Raw genomic sequence first — 8970 nt, forward strand, 5'->3', positions numbered from 1 at the left:
ATCAGCTGCGAATCCATTGATTCTGCATCCATGGGGCAATTGCACTCTGCACTCAGGAGTGGTTCCAAGACCGACCCCTGTGGGACCCCTGCTGCGACCAAGTTACTCCTAGCATCGTCATCCTTATCATAACTCAATACCCGATCGAACAAGGAGTTGAATATTATACGGAAAAGCGAGGACGGTATCCCTATTCGGTCTAAGGCTTCCAGTATGCGAAACCAGCTTGCTGAGTTGAAGGCATTACGAATGTAACCACCGCGCAATACTCATTGTCTCCCCACCGTCATCGGGTTACCTCTATTGTTTTAGCAGCAATATCCACCACCGCCTTTATTGAGTCGAACGTAGACCTTGCTTTCCGAAATCCGTACTAGTGCTTGTACAGGAAAACACTCAGTAAGCGGTTGTACACGATCCTCTCCAGAACCTTTCCCGCAGGCAGATTGGCCTGTATCCCGAGGGTTCCTCTATTGGCTTGTCCCCTTTCGGTAGAGGGATTAGTCCCTGTCTGTACTCCGTCTTGTAGGCATCTGGAATATGTCTTGGCGAAGACTTCTGGTTTCGTTGTCATGGCTAGCTTCGTCGCCTTCTTTGGCACATCATCTGATCATGGGGCCTTTCTGTCGCCAATTTTTTTACTTGCCACCACAACAAAGCTTGTGCATGTATGTGTGTGTGTAAAGCTCGAAATTCATAAATCCCAAAAACTTCAAATCTTGTCAAATTTGCATCGGACAGGCAGGCAAACAACAGGCACACAAACGCATAAATGATTTCATCCAAACACAAAATTATCATAGTGTGCGTACATGGCAAGTCGAAATAGTTGTATTGCACACATCAAACACACAACATTACCAACAATAACGAACTAAAATGCAAGAATTTCGATGTTGCAAACGTTCTGAATATTTCATACTATTATTTGTCCCTTCAAAAGGAAAGAAATGCCTCCGAAATTTAAGTAAATATATAATTTTTGTGCATTGATGCCTGTACGGACACATACACTCACATACATTTAAATACATACATTTCCTATAGTTGTAGCGGGATAAAAAAAGCGATGCCGTTCTACCACACAAATCACACAATGGTGTGGAAGCACCTATGTTTGTATGGCTAAATTTTTCATGCATAACTTAGTTTTTTAAGCGCTGATAATCATCTGTCCCCAATTTATATTTAAATATGAATGCATGTTGTGCATTGAAATATTTATATAATTTCTTTAAATTTAATTATTTATATATTAATGGTGAGCGCAATTTTTTTGTGACTGTCTTGTAGTTGAGTCGTTTGTTATTTGGTGTGCTGATTATGTGTAGCACTTTTAATATGTGTCGCTTGTTGTAGTGTTGTTCTTGTTGTAAGATTGTTGTTTCATAAAAATTTGCTCCTCATACAGTGGGTCATTAGAACTGTTTTCTGTATATTATTTTGATGTCTTAATTTAAAGTCCGATTTAAGTTGTCTGATTCTTGTTTTTAGATTCGATTTTGTTGTACCTATGTAAACACTATTGCACTGGTTGTTGTTTTCCCCGCCACATGGTATTTCGTAAATGACGTTGCTTTTGTCGATAATAGGAATTTTTGACTTTATCTTGTTGAAAAATTTTGGTAATGTGTTTGTGGGCCTCTGTGCTACTTTTCTTTCTCGTTTCCTGTAACAGTCTGAGTTCGTGAGGCGTTCTTATAGTCTTGCTACATATATTAGTGATTTGTATACTTTGGCCGGTTCTGGTAGCTTTTTCCTTTCGAGTTGTCGTCTTTTTAATAATGCTTTGATTACATTTTGTGGGAAGTCATTTTTCGTCAAGAGTTTTTTAATTTCATGTTCGATTTCATTGTGGTACGTTGTGTACGATAAGTTAATCATTATTTTCATACAGCCTAATGCTGTATTGATTATCATACTCTGGGTGGTTTGAATTGAAGTTAAGTATTCGTGCGGACGCGGGGTTTTTTATACAACTTTATTTTGAGTGTGTTGTCCAATCTGTTTTCTATAGAGTCTAAAAATGGTAATTTCCCGTCCATTTTTCAATCCATGGTAAATTAAATGTGTTTATGGAAGGAATTCAATTCTTTTAGAATTTTATGTGTTTCTGTTTTGTCCGTTATGGCAAAAAGGTCATCTATATATTTGGTCAAAAGTCTTGGTTTTATTTTCAATTTATCTGTAATATTGTCCAACAGCACCTCCATTACTATATCTGCGATTACTGAGGAGGCCGGTGACCCCATTGGCATTTCTTTTAGTTGTGTGTATATTTTGTCTTCGTATTTAAAATATCGGTTTCCTTGAATGCAAAACCGAATTCCATAAATATTACATTTGGCATACTATTTTTCCAATTTGGTCAATTTTAGTTTTGCTGTTTCCATATGTTTTGTTATACCCTGAACCCATTGAAAATGGGTAAAAAGCGTATATTGTATTTGTGCAAAATCCAAATGTATGTAACAGGCAGAAGGAAGCATCTCCCATCCCATAAAGTATATATATTCTTGATCAGCATCAATAGCCGAGTCGATCTAGCCATGTCCGTCTGTCTGTCCGTCCGTCCGTCCGTCCGTATGTATGAACGCAAGGATCTCAGAACCTATAAGAGCTAGAGACGACATTTTAGATGTAGGTGCTCCTAGTGCCTGCGCAGATCGAGTTTGTTTCCGATAATCGATAACTTACTCCATTTCCAAGCAATCGATATCGACATCCTGTTTTTTGAGCAAATTGGGTAAATAATAAGAGCTAGAGCCAACAAACATGATATGTTGCTTCTGGAATATTATATATATATCAAGTATCTTTCATTTTATACCTATCGCCACCTCCCCGCTACCACCACAGAGCTACAAATCAAGTTAATAACCCAACTTTTATTGCCAACCAATTTAAGCCACAATTTAAATGCAATTGTCTTTTTTAGAACACACGAATGTTCTATGGTACAATAAGATATACTGTAGAAAATGTCATAAAGATCGGTTAAGACCAAAGCTATATGCAACTGCGAAATTGCATGGGGCAGCAGCTTTAAGAATTTCTGTATGCATGTAAACACACACATTCATGCGCGTCTGCTTCGAATTCTAACAGCATGGCAATTGCGACTTTTTCTGCAATGCTATTTTAGTTCCTTTTTTTTTATCATAAGTACCCAATTATTGGTGTGGCTGCTGAGTAGAGGCACAGCAACTGGTGCAGTCTGTCGCGAGTTCGAGCCCTACCGGAAAAAGCATTTTTTTTTTTGCTGGTGTGGCTGTTGAGTAAAGTCGACAACAAGTAATGCGGTCAGTTGCGAGTCCGAACCCTGCCAAGGGAACCTTTTTTTTTTTTATTTGGTGTTGGAATAAAAGGGTTCAGGCATTCCCTAGGCAGGAGCTCCCGACCAGAACCCCTTACGTGTTTGTTCTTGTAATAGGTTGTGTTTGTGTTTTATAAGTTAGTTTAATATTTTGATGTGTTAAAAATGTGTGTGTCTAAGTATTGTTGAGAAAAAACGAATTAAAATAGCAGCACGGAAAACGATCGCAATTGCAATGCTGTTGATACAATTCGAAGCAGACGTGCAATAATGGGTGTCCATTCAATTGCGCAGTAAAACAAAATCTTGGTATTTTCTTAACCGATCTTATTGAAATTTCCTACAGTATATCTTATGGTACCATAGAATATTTGTGTATTCTCAAAAAGTCAATTGCATTAAAAGTGTGGCTTAAATTGGTGGGCAATATAAGCTGGGTTATTAACTTGATGTATAGCTCTGGGGTGGTAGCGGGGAGGTGGCGATAGGTACAAAATGAAAGATACTTGATATATATATAATATTCTAGAAGCATTATATCAATTTAGTGACTCTTGCTCTTATTATTTACCTAAATTGCTCAAAAAACAGGATGTTGCTATCGATTTTGTTCGATCACTTGGAAACGGTTCAAGTTACCAAATATCAGAAACAAAATCGATCTGTGAAGGAGTTACTATTTCAGCCCCTCTCGAAATGGCACCCCCCAAGCCTACATGGAAGCAAGCCAGCATAAACAATCTTCATTATGTGAGCGGCACTAAATAAGACACCCTGTATTTGACCTAAAGTGCCTACACAACATTGTAGCACTATGTTGCTAAATCAACCCAAAAACGCAATATCAGCAATAGACAGGATTTTGATGTTGCGACACATATATAAATGGGACACCAGCGACGACCAGTTTGACAGCTTGTTAACATTTAAGATATATACATACTTCTGTTAATAAAGAATAAGTCAGTTTGGTTTAAACTTCAACACAAAGCTGTCGTAATCTTTATTTCGCATTATTAAATTCTTAACTTGATAAATAACTTAATCTGGAGGAACCTCTTAAGGAAGTCACCTTTAACCCTGAACAAGGTTCTCCTCTGGTAACTGGCGCAGTCGGACTACGGATCATGAAGCTCCTTTGTATCATTATCTTGTAAGTTAAAGAAAAATGTGTAAAAAAAAAGTTGCTATGGTGGAACTATATGGTTAAAAGAAATGTTTTCGCTCAAGAATAAAAAAAATTTATATAAACGAGAAAGAAGGGCTATCTTCGGCACACCGAAGATCTAATACCCTTGCAGACCCAACCTTTTCATAATGCTCATAGTGCTTTGCCCGTACCTAAGAAGTACCGGGAACATAGTAAATGCCGAGTTTGGTCAAGATATCTTGATAGCCAAAAAAGATTTTTAACCAATATTAATCAAGAATATATATACCTTATGGGGTCGGAGATGTCTCCTTCTATGCGTTACACATTTCACGACAAAATTATAATACCCTCTGCAAGGGTATTAAAATAAGGAAACAAAAGACATCAAAGTCGCAGCAATATTAAATATAACAAAATGAATAAATAGTGTAAAATACACATACACGGCAGTACAAATAGTGAAGATGAAACTGTTGCAGTTGAAGTCGTATTTCAAGTCGACTTACGAATTTAAACGCAAAGTTATATTCATAATAAATAAAAAAAAATTTTTTGGCACAATTAGTTCAAGAACAGCTGCAAACAAATGTTAAGTGAAATATCAAATGTGGTACGAATAGTGAAGTCAAAACCGTTGCAATTGAACTTGTATATCAGGGCGAATTACAATTTTCGACGCAACAAGATGTTTCAAAACAAAAGAAACTTCCCTCGTACAATCGGTTCGAAAACAGCTGCAATTGGATATACAATACGAACCAGCAAGCAACACGTCACAAAAAGTTTGAAGAAGTTGCAGCCGTGGCTATTTTTTTCGGGCGGCTTATAGACCATAGGCAACAACACATTATCAAAGCCAGCGAACAAGTCGCGTACATGACACAACAAGTTCGAATATACGGCAAGTGGTGCTACATTTCAAAGCGACTTGCACACCAATCGCATAAATTCACAATTTATTAAACCCCTCCGTACGCGACAAATAAGTTGCCACTAATATCTTCGAATTGGTATTTCAGTGCGACTTATTGACTAGAAGAACATAACCATCAGAAAACCACTTATTATCATCATTTTTTTTACAAAACCAAAATATGCAATTATTTGTTTTACCATGCCACACTACACATTTTTATAATGAAATTAATTAAAATTAAATATGAATACATTACTAACAAAATCCAATCTACAGATAAAACACACATTCCACCACGGCGACCTTCACCTTTCGCAAGCTTCGTATATATATAAATTAAGATTTAAAAAGAAGGTCTTCGCGGATTTTCGTCACATGACTTTATTTTGGTTATTTATAAAACACTAGGCCGATACGCCGTAGTGAGTGAGTTAATTTAAGCGCGAAGTCCCTGGGCCGATGTGCCTCAGTGAAAGCCGCATTAAAAACTACATTTACAAAAGATTGATCAAGAATACCTAAGCTATTGTGTGCTTTTACAACGGCCGCTAAAATGCTTAGATTGCGCCTCGTGCGCTGCCGTCGTGCAAGAACATCCGGCCCAGAGCTATGTCAGCATCTGCGGCTGGTGTTATGTTGCATTTTGCTGACCCCTGTTAGCTCGTAAGAACATCCGGCTCAGTGCTATATCAGCATCTGGAGCTGGTGTCGTTGGCCTCTGTTAACTGCTCCCCTTTTAAGTTAAGGCCGCCCTCGGCCGTTCCTATATCGGCGATCACCTTCTTAATCTCCTTGGCCGATGCCATGTTTTTGGTTAACCGACGGTAGGTGACTCCGACGCGAATTATGGTGCAACACACAGCACCCAACAAGAAGGCTATTACCACGCTGTCGACGCTTCCTGGACGTTGTTGCGATTCAAGTACTTAGTTTCGTTGATCAGAGCCCAATTATTGAACGTGATTAGGTTCGTTCCGTGAACCCAAGTCTCAGTACCGTTGTTAACGCAAACTTTAGCAGGCCGGTTATTGATGATCAGAATTCCGTCATCGACCCATGTGAGCGGGTCTAAGTGACTCGACTGCATTTGGCAGTTTGCCAAGCCACCAGCATGCAGCTCTCTGGCACAAGAGCTGGTCGGTGAAAGTTGACAAAAGGTTCCTCCCGGCGTGGAAGTGCAATTCTTAAGGGCAAGCACTTGATCTCCGCACTCAGCTATAATGTTGTCGTCAATTTGTAGCACAGCATTCTCATGTGCAACTGGATACAGCATCACCTTTTGCAAGTCATTTTGATTTTCGGGAACTTAATGATAAAGTGAAGGGCATTAACAGATTGTAATACTTTCACGGACGCAACGGACATAAGGTCAGCTATTGAAGTACCTGTGGGTTCATCGACCCAAACAGATTTCAAATCTGCGTGATCTAATATATTTGGGCTTATGATATTAATTTTTGCAAGGGTAACAGCGAGCATCAAATTCTGCATTTCCGTCAGCAACATTCTATTCCGAGCTAAAAGGGTTTCGTATAAATGCCCGGAATCTATCTGATTCTTTTTAGCAGCTTTTAGTAATGTGTTGACACTTGTAGTGAGTTGATTGATTTGTTCCTGAACTTTTGTGTTGATAGCTACCTGTCGGTTGTTAGAGTTCACCAACTGTAACTTAGTGAATTTGATCTTCTCGAAGTCACTGGCGTCAGGTGTTCCAGCAACTACTTTGAGGGCTGTGCCCAAGAAATCTAAATTTCTTGCCACCCTGTGGTGCACGCCAAGAGCTTCTAACAGATCTCTGAGGTGGGACGCATCTACGCTTTCTAGCTTTCTCATATGTGACTGCGGAAACATTTCACATAGCTCCATTGTTTCGTTTACCATTTTCTCGTACTCAGAGATGTTTGCTGTGTGCCTGACGAAATTGAATTCCTCCCAGACCAGAACTTGGCCCTCAACTATGGGAATATACTTGGCGTGTGAGGAATAAGTCACACGCGCTGCCGCATTTGCAAAAAATAGAAATATCAGAAACCCGAACCTACGGAAGACAGACAAAACGGACCAAACTATTACAGCGTGTCTTCCTAAAGGAAGTGCAAAGTGGCGTAATTATTAAAACTTGAAGGTGAAGCCTAGTGGCACAAATATTGAAACTTAAAGTTAAATTCAAGATGCATATAATCGATGTTTTATTTCAGCTGTCGCCCTACTTAAGGTTGTCCTTGTGGACCACCCTCCCTCCAATGAGAACGGTTGTACCAAGGTCTGCCTCTACGATCCGTTCTTCAATGGCGTGAGTTTTTTGCCAAGCCTGCGGTTTCTTTTTACTAGAACTGTTTGCGCCTACTTCAAAGACTCTATTCTGTAGCTGGTCGTTCAACCTAGCACGGAGCGCATCTTGTGCACTTCTTAACTTTGCTGATATTTCCCTTTCGAGTTCGCCTGAGGGCACATGGAGGGCATCAACAGGTCTCTTGTTGATGACCGAATGTATTGTCTTGTTATACTCAATCGTGGCTAGCATTATGACTTCGACTGAGTCACTGATGTTTCTCTCGAGCTTGAGACACGTGCCAGCGCGGTTAGAGTGCTTTGGAAGCGCTCGACTTGACCATTGGAGGTGCTATGCAGCGTCGGCGCATTAACAATATAGATTCCATAGCTGTTTAACAACAGGGTCTTTATCGTTTGAGAGTTCATCGAAGGCTCGTTGTCGCAATAAATTGTTCTGGCTCGTGGAAAGAAATTCTTGAGCTGCAAGTGCGCGACTGAATTGGTTGTACGACTGCAAATTTAGAGAACTTATCAACGCAGGTCAAAAAAAATTGTTTGTCCGTGGAAAAAATATCAATGTGTAGCAATTCCCCAGGAGTCTCAGGGATCGGAGTTTCTCCCAGCTCCTGTCTTTTCGGGTGCCTATCGTATTTGGCTGCTGAGCAGATTCTACAACTTTCCGCAAATTCTTTAGCAAACTTCGCCATTTTAAGGAAATAGTATTCTGATAACACTTGCTTAACATTTTCTTGAGCTGCTCTGTGCGCTCTATTATGTTCGACATCTGCAACTCGGTTTTTGCAGTGCCAGAACTTTGTGCCTGGAAACATGCGAGCTAAGCCATCCTGCACCTGTGCTAGTGTGTGCAGGTTGCAATAGAGGGCATTGACCGCATTTGGATTAATCAAGTCAAGCAGTTCATTTAAAAGGGCTGTGTGATCAATGAAGCCCACTTCATAACACCTCTTGTCCCCGAAAAGAATGAAGTTGCGTTTGGTGGGGACGCGTGCCTCTTCCATGACAATTTGATTTTGAAAACAATTAAGTGGCTTTTCGGTCGACTCAATTGTATAGGTCAAGGACAGCTCGCTGTGGACTGTGGCTGCGCAGGAATCAGTATTCAGCTCGTCAAGAGTGTTGAGCTGTTGTCGCGATAGCGCGGCAGCAACTAAATTCTCCTTGCCTGGCCTATAAAATATTCGCGCATTCGATTCCTAAATGCGCGCCTTCCATCTTTTAATTTTGGCATTCGGGTTTGACTCAGAAACGGCAAAAGTTAACGGTTGGTGGTCCGTGAAAATGTTGATGTCT

Source organism: Drosophila novamexicana, unplaced genomic scaffold, assembly GCF_003285875.2.
Source record: "Drosophila novamexicana strain 15010-1031.04,08,12 unplaced genomic scaffold, DnovRS2.1 tig00001961-arrow-arrow-pilon, whole genome shotgun sequence".
NCBI classification, from domain to species: Eukaryota; Metazoa; Arthropoda; class Insecta; order Diptera; family Drosophilidae; genus Drosophila; species Drosophila novamexicana.